Below are 14,743 nucleotides of genomic sequence, written 5' to 3'. Positions count from 1 at the left end.
CACTGGGGTGCTGTGTGGTTTCCGGGCTGTATGGCCGTGTTCTAGCAGCATTCTCTCCTGACGTTTCGCCTGCATCTGTGGCTGGCATCTTCAGAGGAAGATCCTCTGAAGATGCCAGCCACAGATGCAGGCGAAACGTCAGGAGAGAATGCTGCTAGAACATGGCCATACAGCCCGGAAACCACACAGCACCCCAGAAACTTTTACGTTCTAAAGCTGATTTCATCAGATGTGTGTGTGTATATATATATATCTTACAACTTTGCTATTTCACCAATTTCAGCATAATTTAAGAGAAAGCGTTATATACTAGAATCAGAATCAATTCCTAAAATTAATATTACAGTAGAATCTCTAACTTTAAAATTATTTATACATACATGGCCTTACCTACACATTATGTTACAGGTTAAAGCCTCTCTACACTCCCGTTTGTTCAGTCTTGAAGGATGATGATGATGATGATGATGATGATGATGATGATGATGATGATGATGATGATGATGATAAATGAAATACTATGACTATTACATCCTCCCTACTCTACATTTCTTTACAACAAATGCACAGATTTTAGCAACCAATTTGGACCAATTTGAAATTCATCAGATGTAATTAGATTATTTTGACAAGTATGTTGGAGCGTTTGAAAGAAACATAAGGTCCCCTGATTCTCCCTTCCCCTGTCTGTCGCTGAACTAATTTCCATCTTTTCCATCAGAAAGGCCTTGTATTTTCATGTGAAAAACAGTGTGAGTTGGGAGAATAAACTGTACTTAGCCAAAGTGCCATTATGAATGCGATAAAAGGGTGTGGCTGTTTCCAGTGTCTCTGTTCGCTCATTTTCTGTGATTGAATATTGAACCAGAGGAACAGCAAACATGCAAGTTCTTGCCAATCAAGCTTCTGGGGTCACAAGATGGGAGCAGCCAAGTTGTGATGTGAGAAATTACAGCCTGTCTCCTGGTGCCAAATGGGAGGTGAAGATGCTGGCAAGAAAAGGAATATCATTAATGCAAGAGCTATTAAGCACATCCCAGAGTAATACAAAAGTAGTAGAAGTCTGGTGGCAACATGCATCAGGCTGAATCACGGTGCTGTGGAAAAGTTGTGAAGCTGCCATAAAGCACACGGCTGAAATATGTTGTAAGGCAAAAATGTTTTGATTCTTAAATCTGAAGTCACATTTCACAGTCTGGCGATGCTTGAAGGGGGTATGAGCTCAGTGGTGATGAATGAAGGATAGGGAACTGAAATTCAGATCTGTCTCGCGCAAATGTTCTTGCCACTCTGGATTGTTACAGCAGTCTGGTGTTGCATTTGTAAGCTGCCTTGGTCCCCCAGAAAAAAGATGGGGTATGAATATTAAATTGGTTAAAGTAACACACCCAATGTACTGAAATAATAAACGTTTTTGTGCGATTTACCAACATCCTTTGTTACTTAATTGCTCCTACTAAGTAATGTGTGCCTCACCCTCCAAATAACCAACAGAGAAAGATACAGTCCCAAAGTACTTTTTTCCTATGAATTATGACTTGTTCTCCCTACAAATATATACACTTTTCATAAAAACAAAGCAGGAGAAAATGTGTCGCCTGGAAGTATAGACTTGTTCCTTATAAATTTTGGCTCCTTGTTTACTTTTTTACAATGCAGTCCTAAACAGATTCACACCGTTCTACGCCCATCACCTTCGATGAACCTATACCCTTTTAAGTCTGCTTAGGATTGCCCTATCTGTCTGCCTTGACAACCGTTTTCTTCAGGTGGTTTCACTTTGTCCAGTTTTTAGGCTGCCGTTCAAGGCTGATCCTCAAGGTAGCTTAAATGATATAAACAAATACCGGTAGCACAATTTTATTCTACAGCCTGCTAACTATTTCGAGACTTGCTTTACCTGTATTTAACTGACAACTTGGAGAGATGCTGATATTCCTGATTAAAATGGCATTCATTTTCAGAATATTATTCCCTTGGTGCTCATATCCCTGAGCATTCCTCCCCTTTCACAGTGTTTATTTTGTTTTCAATGAAAGGCATTTTAAAATACTGTATTCTGAGACCATTGCTAATGCAACAAGTTCTCTTAGAGCAATGGTTCTCAACCTGGGGGTCGGGACCCCTTTGGGGGTCGAACGACCCTTTCACAGGGGTCGCCTAAGACTCTCTGCATCAGTGTTCTCCATCTGTAAAAGGGATAAATGTTAGGGTTGGGGGTCACCACAACATAAGGAACTGCATTAGGAAGGTTGAGAACCACTGCCTTAGAGGTCCCAATCAGTCCCAATATAGATTAGAACCAAAGACTAGAGAAAAACAGCAGTTGATGGGGGCGAATGGTTCAGTAGCTTCATGGCATCTGTTCAGCTGACCTCACACATTCTTCCGCAGCCGCCTCATGTCTGGCTTAGGCCGTCTTTTAATTATAAAAATGGGATGCTCTCTCAACATCCTGCTGAATAAGTACGACCATCACTGTGCTTCTGAACATTCTCTGACAAGCAAGGTTGAAATTCAGCCAAAGCAGGATGTTTTGACTGCCAGAAAGCAATTAAGGGGGAGTGGGGAGTTGCCAGGCTGTATCTGCTTGCTTTCTGGCTGAATGAAAATGACACACCTGATCCATCATAGCCTGGCACAGGGGTGATGAGCTTGCAGTCTTTGGGCTGCATCTGGTCTCTGCCAGTCATGTTCACAGCCTCTTCCATCACGGTCATTGGGGACGAAGCAGCTCCTTCAAATGCTGACATTGAGCTCAGAGAGGGGTGCCATCCCACTTAGAAGAAGCAGACAAGGTCTTTCTTGCCCAATTGTTTGCTGTCATGCCCTTATATAAAGCAGTGGTGCAACCGCACTTGGAGTACTGTGTCCAGTTCTGGTCGCCGCATCTCAAAAAGGATATTGAGGAGATAGAAAAAGTGCAGAGAAGGGCAACAAGGATGATTGAGGGACTGGAGCACCTTCCCTATGAGGAGAGGCTGCAGCGTTTGGGACTCTTTAGTTTGGAGAGGAAGCGACTGAGGGGGGATATGATTGAAGTCTACAAAATTATGCATGGAGTAGAAAATTTTTCTCTCTTTCTCACAATACTAGAACCAGGGGGCATACATTGAAAATGCTGGGGGGAAGAATTAGAACTAATAAAAGGAAACACTTCTTCACGCAACGTGTGATTGGTGTTTGGAATATGCTGCCACAGGAGGTGGTGATGGCCACTAACCTGGATAGCTTTAAAAGGGGCTTGGACAGATTGATGGAGGAGAAGTCGATTCATGCTACCAATCTTGATCCTCCTTGATCTGAGATTGCAAATGCCTTAACAGACCAGGTGATCGGGAGCAACAGCCGCAGAAGGCCATTGCGTTCACATCCTACATGTGAGCTCCCAAAGGCACCTGGTGGGCCACTGCGCGTAGCAGAGAGCTGGACTAGATGGACTTTGGTCTGATCCAGCTGGCTTGTTCTTATGTTCTTATGTTCTTATGAGTGTGTGAAAATCATCAAATTATGAAGCTAGGCAGTCCTTTGTTGTGGGAAGTCTGTATATATTCCCTGAAGTTATTTGTTGGAACTGAATGAATGAATGAATGAATGAATGAATGAATGAATGAATGAATGAATGAATGAATGAATGAATGAAGGAACGAAGGAACGAACGAACGAACGAACGAACGAACGAACGAACGAAATAATGAACGAACGAAATAATGAACGAACGAACAAACGAATGGGAACTCACCTCAGTCACCATTGGGATGATGCAGAGGACCTCTCGAGCAACCTTCCACTTTGCAAGCAGACCAACCTTCGCAGAAATTTAAAGTCACATGGGGGCTTAGTCAGAGTGGGTGGCGCTTAGAAATCAGGCCGCCCCACGTGACTTTAAATTTCTGCACCTTGGGCAACTGCCCACTTTGCCCAACGGGCGGTACGCCACTGGGACTATTTCCCCCCAGGAGCTCCTTACAACCTAAAGCCTTGCTGTTATTCTCAAGCTGAGCTTCTTGTCTTTTCACTAGGCTGTGACCAAATGAAATCTTCATATCCGCTCAGCAGCACATGTAATGGTTTGAAGATTGCTTTGCTTAATATGATTCAAAATTAAGAAGCAATTCCAGAAGCTCACTTAAGCTCCTTGTTTAAACAACAGTAGAAAGCTGTTGATTTTGCACATGTGGAAAATGGGTCCCCTGTGTGATGTCCCATTAAGGCAAAAAGAATATGCTTCATTGTCAGAGAATCGTTCTGAGATGCAGAAGGAAACAGCGGCTACAAGGCAAAACTGCCCAATAAAATTCTCTGCTGTTCAAAGACCTGCGGTTTAGCCAGTTTAATCCTCCAAGAAACACAGGCATGGATTAACACACAGGTGTCAAACTTGCAGTCCTCCAGATGTTATGGACTACAGTTCCCATCATGACATCTGGAGGGCCGCGAATTTGACACTTATGCATTAACAGTTCTTTCTTCCTATTTCAGCTTCATAACATCCCTGTGAGACGCTGTTCACATTACAGTAAATGTACATACATCAATAGTATGTACATACATCAATAGTGTCAGTGGAAAGTGCTCTCAAGATTTGAACTTATTGGGCCTCTGTGGGGTTTTCAAGGTAAGAGAGGATCAGGGATGGTTTGCCATTGCCTGCCTCTGTGTAGCAACCCTGGCATCTTTGGTGGTCTCCATCAAATTCTTCCCAGGGCTGATCCTGTTTAGCTTGAGCTGTCCAGGTCTGGGAACACACATCCATGCATGTGTACATTTGTAAGAAGGAATGGGCCCGCTGTCACTTTACAAATGGAACCAGGAACCAGTGCCTGAATGAATGTGGCGTTTCCATCCCCCAACTACTTACAACATTGTTCTCCATTCTCATAACACAGCCCTGTGAGGTAGGAGAGAATGAGACAAAGGAACTGGCCCAAGATCACCAATGTGCTTCAATGGGAGAACTGAAACAGCCCAGTTTGGCCGAACCGGTTGTTAAAAGCCCTCTCGCTCCCCCTACCCTGGGAGTGGGAGTGACGACGGAGCTTTTGGCACCAGCCCAGGGCGAGGAGGAGAGCTCCTCTATGCCCTGGGCTCCCAGGGCGGGGAGGAGATTTCCTGAGCCAGGAAGCACTGGGGGGGTGTGGAGGCGGCCGGGAAGCATAGGGGGGCTAGCCGGCCCAATCTACAGCTGGTCAGCCCCCGGGGGGGGGCCTCCGGCACCTGCAGCCCTGCTGGAGGTCGCCCAGGCCTCCCAGCTGCTGCCTTAGCTCGGGAAGGTCACTGCAGCACGGCCTGCTAGTGGTGGCCTTCCTGGGCTAGGGCAGCAGCCGGGAGGCCTGGGCGACCTCCAGCAGGGCCTTCGGTGGCTGCAGCCTTGATGGCCTCTGCCAGCTGAGCTCAAAGGAGGAGGCAGAAGCAGCTGGCAGCAAGCCGCACCCCCACTGGCTGCTGTGGCCCCGCCTCCTCCCTCGATGGAGCTTGAGCAGGGGGGCGGCAGCCGGTTCCAATTGCGCCTCCCCACTCAACCAGAACCGGTTGTTACATTTTTTGAATCCACCACTTCCTCAAGCCCCAAAAATCTCCACAAAGAAGGCTTTTGTGGTACTTTTGCACAGGACTTGAGGAAACAAGCAGTGGTACCCGTGACCCTGGAGTATTGCTGCCAGTCAGGGTAGACAATAGTGACCTTACTAGACGAATACTAGACTCAGCACGTGACAGCATCTTTTCCTCAAAAGGAAGCTCCACTGAATTCAGCTTCCTGAATAAATAGGCTTTGAACCCTCAGACTGAATTTGATTTCCCATTTGAGCACCATATCCCAAAATAGAAACAAAATTACAATTCTGGTGAGACATTCTGAAAACCTCCCCCACTCCTGATGGATATAAAATCCCAGGCCCTCTTCCAAACCTGGAAAACAAAGCAGATCTTATTGGGCATCCAAAAATAAGATCAGGTAATCTAAACAAGGTTTTGAAACCTTGGCGCAGCAGGGAACATCGTCTCAGCCTGGGTAGAGACATCATTCCTTCTTGCTCAGTTGTGAGAAATGTTTCGTTTGCTCTTCTGCTCTCTGGCATTAACTGAAGTGCACTCTGTGTGGTGTGTTTATCTTCAGCTGTCAGACATCCAGATTTGAACCAGAAGTTTCATGCTCTGAGGGTGGCTCCCGGCCTGAGGAAAGCTATCCAAGATGATGTGTATATTCATCTTTCGGCACAGGAAGGAACACAAATACACTGTAAGGCACATTCAGCAGCAGTTCAGGCTCTAGACGTTTCAGTTGGTGCCCCGGGCCTCTGAAAACAGCCGCGCAGAAGTGTGGTGAGGAGGAGCCCATTCTCCTGGCTGCCCAAAGAGTTTCCGAGGTGATTTGAATCTGGGGAATACCCTGCTAATGGGTACATGATGGACACTAACCTGGATAGCTTTAAAAGGGGCTTGGACAGATTTATGGAGGAGAAGTCGATTTATGGCTACCAGTCTTGATCCTCTTTGATCTGAGATTGCAAATGCCTTAACAGACCAAGTGCTCGGGAGCAACAGCCGTAGAAGGCCATTGCTTTCACCTCCTGCATGTGAGCTCCCAAAGGCACCTGGTGGGCCACTGCGAGTAGCAGAGAGCTGGACTAGATGGACTCTGGTCTGATCCAGCTGGCTTGTTCTTATGTTCTTATGTTCTTACCCTGCTGGTGGTGCCGGGTTCTTAGATTTGTTTTCAATGTTTTCATATTTGTTTTCTGAACTATTCTTTTATATCGCTATAGATTGTTAGATATTGTTTTTAACTTGCCTTGCATCCTCCCAAGATGCTCAGGTGAAAGACAGGCATAAAAACATTTTCCGTATTCAGTATACAGTTTCCAGTAGCAACCCTTTTGATCGGCTGACAGTATCAGTTTTCTGGATCAGCAAGGCCTCTGATTTAGGGTAGCCATATACATGCCAGTTATCCCGTTTATCAGGTTTAGATGTAGAGTTAGTCCTGCCTGTGCAACTGGGCACATTAAGCAACAAGCGTTCTCCAGCAATTTCGGTCAGCTGCGAAGAGTTCAACTTTGTCCCAGGAGATGCAAGCCTCATTTAGGTCTTCTTGGAAGGTCTGGTGTCGTGTCTTCGGTGATCTACCTCGCTTTCGCTTTCCTCCAGATGGTAGCCATCGTATCAGGGCCCATCACTTTCTTCTCATTCACATCCCAAATATATTTCACCACCCCAGTTTTGCTTTCTAGCCAGTTATTTTAGGTTTGGTTGTTGGCATATTTGCGCTCCACCATTTCTTTTTTTATATATATAATTTTTTTAATTGTATCATTTGAATTTTACAGTTTATAGTAATTTCCTTCTTCATACATTTTCAAACAATACTTCCCCCCCTTTTCTCCCTCCCCGCATTACTTCTTTTTCATAGTTTTGTCACACAAACAGCAGTAAGTTCATTCTCTGTAGCCTCCCATATTTCTTCGTTGACTCAAGCTTCTTTCATCCAGTCCACGGATATTATCCATATCTTCAAAAATTCATTCTGTTTATCTTGCCACATCTTATTTTTGGTTAGTATATTGAAAATATCAAGTGTCACTTGTTCCCAGATATATTCTAACCATCTCTGAAGTGTCCATTTTTTCTTTTCTTTCCAGCCCAAGGCTATTGTGGCATGGGCTGCTTTAATCATTATTTTATACATATGACTATATTGTTTGTCCACCCTTCTGTCTTCCATTACACCCATGAACATTAAGTCATTATTTGAATCAATCTTTATCTGCGCTCCACCATTTCTTGGAATTTCATCCACCTCCCCTGCCGGTCAAACTTCTGATGATGCTGAGAGATCCGGTGGCAGACTTCCTATGGATTTTATGGCAACCACAAGGATACATTGCTATTTCAGGCTGGGGTTGCAGTGCATGGGCTTACAGGCTTCCTTAGTACAAGGTCCCGTTTTCTGGAGAGGCCTAACAGATGGGATGAGGAAGGCAGCTGGCTTCATTTCAAGAGGCCTGCAAGAAGGGTTGTCAGGTCCCCTCTGGAAGGGGATGTGGGATCCAGGGCGGAAAACTCCTAGAGATATAGGGATGGTGCCTAGGGAGGATGGGGACCTCAGTGGGGTGCAGTGCCATGGAACCCCCCCCCCCAAAGTACCCAGTGGTGGGATCCAAAAATTCTAGTAACAGGTTCCCATGGTGATGGGATTCAAACTGTGGCGTAGCACCAATGGGGCTGGGCGGGGCACAGCGGGGGCAGGGCATTCCTGGGCAGGGTTGTGGCAAGGATGCAGCCACTGCGCTGGTCCTTGGGTGGGAAACGAATGCACGCAGGCGCAGGCTGCCACGCACGCCGGTGCACCTCCTGCTAGACTGCTCCAAGTTCTGCACGCTACTGCTGAGGGGAGGGGCGTAACTAAGGCAAAAATCACGTGGCAAAATCACGAATTAGTAACCCGCTCTCGGCACACACAAATAATTAGTAACCTACTCTCGGGAACCTGTGAGAACCTGCTGGATCCCACCTCTGAAAGTACCCATGTTGTCCACAGGAACTGATCTCTGTACTTTGGAGATGAGGTGGAATTCCGGGGGATCCCCAGGTCCCACCTGTAGGCTGACATCCCTACAAGCAAGCAAGAGTGAACTAGGAAGTGAAAGTGCCCCGAGGGCGCCCTGGAATCATTCAGTCTCATGAGGTTGAAACTGGACATTAGTCACCTCATTGCATCCTCCTTCTCCCCAGAGCAAAGCAGGAGGAAGAAATTTTGCGAGCTGACAGCAACTGCAATAGCTGATGAGGGATCCGAGCCAAGGTGGCTCCTGGAGCGTTAGCAGAGTTGCTGGAGCTTGTGCGGGGCCGCCAGCAGCCCTCTAGGGCCGTGGCACACAGAGACATTTCCCTGTAAGTTAAATAACAAGTCAGCCTCAGCAAACAAAGCTGTTTTTTTTCTCAGAAGATGTTTGGTAAATTACTTTGGTTTTAATCTGTATGCCTGTTTGTAACTTGCAGAGTTCTTTTAGTACATGTGTGTGTTAGTCCTTATTTTTAACTTGCATTATTTTTACCTTGAGTTTTTGTTTTTATCTTACTGCTGACATATTCTTGAAACTTCTTGCTATACTGTCACCCACCTTAGTCTAATAACCCAATAAATAAAAATTGGCCAGACAGGCAACAAATGATACCATGTGCTTGAGAGAAAGGTTCAACAGCCTATAACTACTCAGTATACTTATATACATCCCGATTATTCCCTTCTCCTGTGTTATAGCTGAGATCTGTATAAGATCTCTCTACACTTATTAGTTATCCCAATATCTCATATTATTATTATTATTATTATTATTATTATTATTATTATTATTATTATTATTATTATTATTATTATTATTATTTCGATTTATTAGACCGCCCTACCCCCGAAGGGCTCAGGGTGGTTAACAGGCAACCAAACACAATACATTGCAACTAAAACAATAGAACAATCCCAATTAAAACAATAAATACAATAAAAACAGTAGCAGGTACTCTCCTAGATGGACCATGAGGGTTCATGGGAAATAAAGATCAGAAAATATCTTATTTTGACAATAAATTTGCCTTGGGGCCAGGCAGAAACAAGAGAGGAGGAAAGGGTCTACCCGTGAACCTCCACTCAGTATTGCTTCCCAAGAAAAGCCGTATTCACTTTTGAAAGAGGAAGCGTGTTCTGTTTCTCTTTGAAAATGCTAATAGCAAAGCAATGAACCAAGAATGTACAGGGAAACAGAGTGGTGGTTGAAGGGTTAAACTCCCACTTCCTTACCTACATGATTCCAAGTCTTCAGGAGCCTGCAGTTTGCATTTTATGGACAGAGCAAAACATCTTGTTGTTTGAGACATGAATAACTAGTGATTGCTCATGGGACAGCACCAGAGGTGTGATCCAACCAGTTCTGACCACTTCTCCAGAAGTGGTAACTAATTTTTTCTGAGTGCCGAGAAGGGGTTACTAAAGCAACCTCCCTGCCCAATAGGGACTGGAGGTGCGTGTGTGCGGCGGCGCCACTGTTTGAATCCCACCACCATCGGAACCTGTTATTAACATTTTTGGATCCCACCACTGGACAGCACCCCACTTTCCTCTACCTATAAGGAGTCTCAAAGCATCTTACAATCGGCTTCCCTTCCCCTCCCCACAACAGACACCTTGTGAAGTAGGTGGGGCTGAGATAGTTCTGAAGAACTGTGACTGGCCCAGGGAGGTGTGGGGAATCAAACCCGGTCCACCAGATCAGACTCACCCTTAATCACTCCACCACGCTGGGTTTCCCTCCCTGCCATTTTGAAATTTTAAATTATGTCAACAGAATTGATGGTACCGTGAGAAAATGCAAAAGGCCAGTTGACTGGATCCCACTCCACCATCTTTTCTATTGGTGAAAGTGGGAAGAAGACCACCCCACAACACAACACAGTGTTGGAAGCACTCTGCTCAAGAGCCCATGAGATATATGTAAGGATACAAACTGTGGCTGAAGGATGTGTGGCTCGTGATTCCTTTCTAGGATATTTCTTTGTTAACAAACTGCTGGTGCCAAATATAAAGAAGAGGCAGGTGTAGAGACGGGCGGGGAGGGGGGCTTTTAATCCTTGATCACAGCACTACATATCACATATACGCTGTTTCCCCGAATATAAGACATCCCCTAAAAATAAGACATAGTAGAGGTTTTGCTGAAGTGCGAAATATAAGGCATCCCCCCAAAGTAAGACATAGCAAAGTTTTTGTTTGGAAGCATGCCCAACGAACAGAACACAGAAAAATAAGACATCCCCTGAAAATAAGACATAGCGCATCTTTGGGAGCAAAAATTAATAAAAGACACTGTCTTATATTCGGGGAAACACGGTAGCTCTGCCTCTGTTGGTCCCTGCTGTTTTAACCTACCCTACCTGCTCCCCTACCTTTAAAAAAGTAACACAATGAAAGGGGAAATGATAGGAAAATTCACCTAATCATCTTCACCAGTAAGCATTGCTTTCATTATTTAAAACTACCTTCAGGTCTTAGCAGGTTTTGTTTTTTAAAAAATAAGTGTTACAGTCTGCCTGCCATGGTGCTGCCTGTAATTTTGAAATGTAATTCAGGCTTCCAGCAAGTGTAGTTAGACCTGTTCCAAAATGACTGTTATGGGCTTTCCGGCGCTTTTGCTGAAGCAGATGCGTAATGATAGACATCTAGGCTGGCAATCGAAAGCAGACAATTAGCACGTTCCATGAACTGCTTCTTCTTAACAGAGGCTCAGATCAGGGTTTAAGGCTGCAAACCTGAGCATAATTACGCAAGAGTCAGTAGAGTAGAGTAGAGCTATGAAACAGGACGTTCCCGGTTCAAGTCTTGCCTCAGTATCAACTCTGTATGTGGTCTTGGCCATTTTTACCCAAAATGAAGATGACCCTGAATGTAAGACCATCTCCCCTCCTTAAAAAAAAGGTTATACACAGATTTTTTTTTTAAAAAAAAATTATGTATCTGAAACTTGCACAAGAATTTAAAACAACCCCCTATTTTTCCCAATGGGACTCCTTTCAAGTAAATAGGGTCTCTTACCACCTTCTTCCCCATAACTGTATATGGATGATGGAGACAATATATGTGATTGTGACTCAGTTCAGACATCGCACAAAACATGATCTAATTACACTGTGGTCAGTTGGATTGTCAAAATCCTGACTATTCTTGCTAAGCATGGTGAAGTGGTTACGAACAGTGGGATTTAATCTGGAGAAGCAGGTTTGATTCTCCACTCCTACACATGAAGCCTGCTGGGTGACCTTGGGCCAGTTACAGTTCTTGCAAAATTCTCTCAGCCCCACCTACCTCACAAGGTGTCAGTGTGAGGAGAGGAAAAGGAAGAAGTTTGTAAGCCGCTTTGAGACTCCTTAAAGGTAGAGAAAAGCAGGGTATAAAAACCAGCTCTTTTAAGTGTCCAGTTCTGGTCGCCTCATCTCAAAAAGGATATCAAAGAGATAGAAAAAGTGCAGAGAAGGGCAACGAGGATGATTGAAGGATTGGAGCGCCTTCCTTATGAGGAGAGGCTGCAGCGTTTGGGACTCTTTAGTTTGGAGAGGAGACGTCTGAGGGGGGATATGATTGAAGTCTATAAAATTATGCCGCAGGGGTAGAAAATGTCATTTGACAGGGAAAAATTTTTCTCTCTTTTTTCCTCACACAATACACTAGAACCAGGGCATACATTGAGAAAATGCTCTTTCTGGGAGGTGAGAATTAGGACTAATAAAAGGAAACACTTCTTCCATAGCGTGTGATCGGTGTTTGGAATATGCTGCTGCCACAGGAGGTGGTGATGGCCACTAACCTGGATAGCTTTAAAAGGGGCTTGGACAGATTGATGGAGGAGAAGTCGATTTATGGCTACCAATCTTGATCCTCTTTGATTTGAGATTGCAAATGCCTTAACAGTCCAGGTGCTCGGGAGCAACAGCAGCAGAAGGCCATTGCTTTCACCTCCTGCATGTGAGCTCCCAAAGGCACCTGGTGGACCACTGTGAGTAGCAGAGAGCTGGACTAGATGGACTCTGATCTGATCCAGCTGGCTTGTTCTTATGTTCTTATGTTCTTAAGTCTGGTTAGCTAGGGTATGTCAAAGCACAATCTGAAACTACAGTTCGAAATGGGTTTATTAAGTACAGTTAGTCTCAGCTGTGTTTTCAAATGATGTACAGATGTAAACAACCTGGCTTAATTTTTTAATAGTTTGCTGGGATGCCATTTGAGTCTTTGCAGGGGAAATGGATGGAGGAGGAAAGGTGTTGAAATCAGCATTTGTCAAGGCAGCCGGGATTTAAATGAATATCTGTGAGGCCCGTAATATGTTTACAGAATAAAGATTCCCCAACGCCATCCCAAAATATTACCCACTTCTAGATTTCAGAATTCCTATACAAAATTGTTTTTGTGTATCTTGTCCAGTTGCTCTAATTCACCTTGAAATCAATAAGACTCCAAGTAAATGTTACTCTCCGAGTAAATGTTACTCTCCAAGTAAATGTATGAAGGTTTGGGATCTTGCTCTTTTCTCTAGTGCATTTCCCCCCCTTCCTTTCCTCCAAGAACCTCAGGGTGGTTTAAACACATGGTAATCCACTCTCACCAAATCTGAATCCACAAATGTCAATTCTGAGCCAGCAGAGGGAACCCTTTCCTACAAGATTCCTTTTTACTATCTGGAATAAGGAAACATGAAAAGAATTTGAGAAGAAATTAATGACAGCTATGAAGAGGCCAGTGTTCACTGTAATGTTTACCTTTATAATTGAAGAACACTGAAGAAAAAACTTAAAGAGTTTTAGAAAAAGAGAGAGAGACTTCTAATGAGAGACCAAAAGTATATGGAACCCAAATAAGAATAAATGGATGATTCTGGTATGATCTGTGATCATACAGCTGATGTAGACAGACCTTAGGAAGTCAGGCTTAAAACTTTGGTCAAGTCTATCTTTCAGTTTCAGTCAAAGTCTGTGAAATGAGAATGTAATAACCTATCTTGCAGTATAATTATGAAAATTAGCTATGAGTTATTTAAAATATCTTGCATTTTCATAAAAGGTCCCTTGAGATCAGTTTATAAATCTATATTAATGAATAAAATATCATAAACTCTGTTGGAACAAATCCTAAAAATGCAATAAAAATAACCAGTAAAAGGACATGCGGCACAAGCAACAATTTTCAAAAAATTATCAGCAATAAAAACAATATTTAGCAATGGAAAGTTTCAGCCAATGTTAATTTCATATTCATAACAGTAATGAAAATGTTTAAAACATTAAAATGTGGTAAAACCCTACAGATGCTTGGAATGTTAAAAAATAATTTTCGAACTAAAATGAGCAACAAAAGGATCAAAGTGTTTTATAACAATATTATATTTAGTAATCGTATTTCTCCTGCATGCTTTTCAATATTTACCACTGCTGCCTAAAAGAAATGTAGAGTCACCCTATGCAACTAGAGGGCATGTTCTAATCATGTATGTGGAATTTTTTATTAATTCCACTAATTACAAAGAGTAAGTTCAGGTTGTAATCTTAGGAACATTTTTCTGGGTGTTAGCCTTGTTGACTAACTTGGGGCATATTTCAATGAAGTCCTGCTTAGGACTGCTATTTGAGTATGTGTTGAAATGAAATCTATAGGATTGCTTAATTTTGGCTGGGCTGTATTTTTTGGAGGTCACTAAACTCTCCACCCCAGGATTTGCAACTATCCGACCCTTCTTCAAACAGTCCAGTTTTCCAATAAGGTTGATATTACATTTGCTGAGTAGTAAAAATTTCACAAATAAGTATCTTATGTCATTGCATAAGTTCAGTGACTGATGTAGCTGAGCAATCAGTATCTTTCTTGACTATGACTTGGTTAAGAACCTTTAAATACTGGCTCGAGAGGCATTATCAGCAGGATCCCAACAGTTTAGTGTTTAAGATGTTGCCTGATTCAAAAGTGGCAAACTGGTGTTATGTTACTGAAAAGACATTGGAAGATCTTGGCCTCTCAGTAGACTCCTTACATCTGCTTACAGCTGAAGAGGTATTAAAATGCTTAAAAACCAAATTGCTTGACTTTGAATTTCAAGCTTTAAACAACAAAGGAAGGAAAACTTTCTCCCCATTGTGCTTATCAATTCCTTTTCAACAAGGACATATGACTGAATACCTAAATATTCTGATCAATCCTGAACAAAGA

The sequence above is a fragment of the Sphaerodactylus townsendi genome, linkage group LG10 (genome assembly GCF_021028975.2).
Source record: "Sphaerodactylus townsendi isolate TG3544 linkage group LG10, MPM_Stown_v2.3, whole genome shotgun sequence".
NCBI classification, from domain to species: Eukaryota; Metazoa; Chordata; class Lepidosauria; order Squamata; family Sphaerodactylidae; genus Sphaerodactylus; species Sphaerodactylus townsendi.
The sequence above is the reverse complement of the archived record's forward strand: the minus strand, read 5'-3'. Positions refer to the sequence as shown.